General features: G+C 44.2%; 1 protein-coding gene and 1 non-coding gene across 2 annotated transcripts in view; one reads left to right on the top strand and one right to left on the bottom strand.

Moving 5' to 3' along the window:
* Window positions 1-1,373: 1,373 nt before the first annotated feature.
* On the bottom strand, window positions 1,374-1,446 carry Trnar-acg (transfer RNA arginine (anticodon ACG)). The gene has a single exon. It is a non-coding gene; the product is annotated as a tRNA-Arg (tRNA).
* Window positions 1,447-1,616: 170 nt separating this feature from the next.
* The window catches only part of LOC144152180 (sodium- and chloride-dependent GABA transporter 1-like), a 58,428-nt gene continuing 58,110 nt past the window's right edge, over window positions 1,617-1,934 (top strand). Inside the window, exon 1 of the mRNA XM_077683404.1 lies at window positions 1,617-1,926. The gene's annotated coding sequence lies outside the window, so the exon portion shown is untranslated. The remainder of the gene's footprint in view (window positions 1,927-1,934) is intronic.

Here is a 1,934-nt window from a genome sequence, read left to right as displayed (position 1 = left end):
CCTGTCTCGTCCTTGCTTGTATGACGGGGGCAGGTTTGGACGCTTGCCTCTGAAGTGTCAAATTTTTTCTGACCTAGGTGTAGTTCCTAGGTCGGACTGGGTCGACAATATTCCTGGGTCGGAATACATGTGGGCAATCAGCCCAGATGTATTCCGACCCAGGAATATTGTCGATTTTAATACTGGATTCGTTTTCCAACTCCACAATAATGGTAGCCTTTTCTTGTCTTTCTAGTTTTCGCTTCCTAGGTTTGCCAATTTCTGGATCAATCCAGTGCTGTTAAGATGCCTTTGTGCTTGATAGATTTGCAAGTATTATGAGGCAGCAAGAGGACCATGTTACTTTACAGCAGTTGTATCTTAGAACTGTGTGCCAGGTTATGCTCCATGTTGTGTCGCATGCGATGCTTGGTTACAACATACCCCTGTCATGTACAACAATATGGTGGCGATTGTCATGTTAACCTTGTTACAGTTCAGACAGCCTGGACGAGCTACTGTGGCTTGACTAGCAACGAATTCGCTTGCTAAAGTGGAGATAAAAACAGGCCTTGAATGAGTCTGTTTCGATGTGCTCCCCATTTGTGATAGACGTCACTACTTGCATTCCGCTTTTCCCCCAGGTATCTATCCAGGTGAACATGACAGCCGGCTCTGTTACCTTGATCCTGGCATCAGGTTTTAGCTGCCCCTGTTGTGGTGAAACACGTGTGCCACTATATCAGTATGAGACAATACGACACAACGTGCCACACTTGCGCCAGTCTTAGATGTGTTTGCGCTGAGAGGCTAACTAGTCGAGGGGAATAGACAAAAGCTTCTTTTTAGCTGGGCCATATATAGTCTTCACTCGCCCCTGCTGCTGACTTCCTTTACGTACTATACCTTTTCTTTTCCCTCGCTTCCTCATGTTTTCAATAGGGCAACATAGCTTTAATTTCTGGCCGTCCCATCCGTGTTTTCTACAAGTTCATCCTACTGCCGTGCCTGAAAATCCTAAATATTAAAATTATGTATCTTAAAATCTTAAAAAAAGAACAAAATAACTGGCCGGATTGCGAGTTTCCTCACGGGAGATATGTTTATGTAGAATTTACATGTTGTTTTAGTAGATGGCGATTGTTACTGTAACTGGATTTCACTTTGGCCGAAGATTAGTTGCGTCGAGCAGCAGCACGCGGGCGTGATGGACGTCCGCCCATCACACCCATGCAGTTGTTTGTAGGCAATAATTGTTACTTCCAGCATAAAACAGTTTTCGTTCATCTTGGGTAGTTTTTCTTGTGAAAAGTATTGTGGCCTGTGAGATGGGTGTGCCTCTATGGGTCCAACCAGAATATAAAAAAAAAAAAGTCGCACACAAAAATAAGAACCGAGCCTGCCAGGATTCGAACCTGGAATCTTCTGATCCGTAGTCAGACGCGTTATCCGTTGCGCCACAGGCCCACGTGGCGGTGAATGTGTTAAAATATATTTGAAGCAATTAGCCAACTTTACGTGCTGTTATTAATACATTTTATTTATTTACATTATTATTTGCAAGCAATAAACAAAATATTTCCAACATTTACGCTGTTTTTTTGCAGCAAACAGCACAATTCAAGGCCTTTCTATTCTTATGGCGACGCGTGGTAGATTCGACCGAGATTGTGTGCCGGCAAATTTGTGTCGTTTGTGTGGGCTTCTCTGGTTGCATTGAGATCAAATGTTACGTTTCAGTACTGTTAGCGCGTTGGCCAATTCCTTCGTGTCAACATGCTCCGTTTTCTGCGTTTAAGTGATGAAGTCGAAGTCTACAAATTGTACCGCTAGTAGGTGTCCCGATTTCCGAGAACGAACTGGGTGTCGGATTTTCCCTTTCGACGAACGAAACGAAGCAGCAAACTGAGCTACGTTGCCGAGCCAGCCTGCCTGCGTTTCCTCACGGTAATGTG

This window comes from Haemaphysalis longicornis, unplaced genomic scaffold, assembly GCF_048455015.1.
Source record: "Haemaphysalis longicornis isolate Haplotype H1 unplaced genomic scaffold, Haemaphysalis longicornis Haplotype H1 scaffold_9, whole genome shotgun sequence".
Taxonomy (NCBI): Eukaryota; Metazoa; Arthropoda; class Arachnida; order Ixodida; family Ixodidae; genus Haemaphysalis; species Haemaphysalis longicornis.
This window is presented reverse-complemented; position numbering and strand designations above follow the sequence as displayed.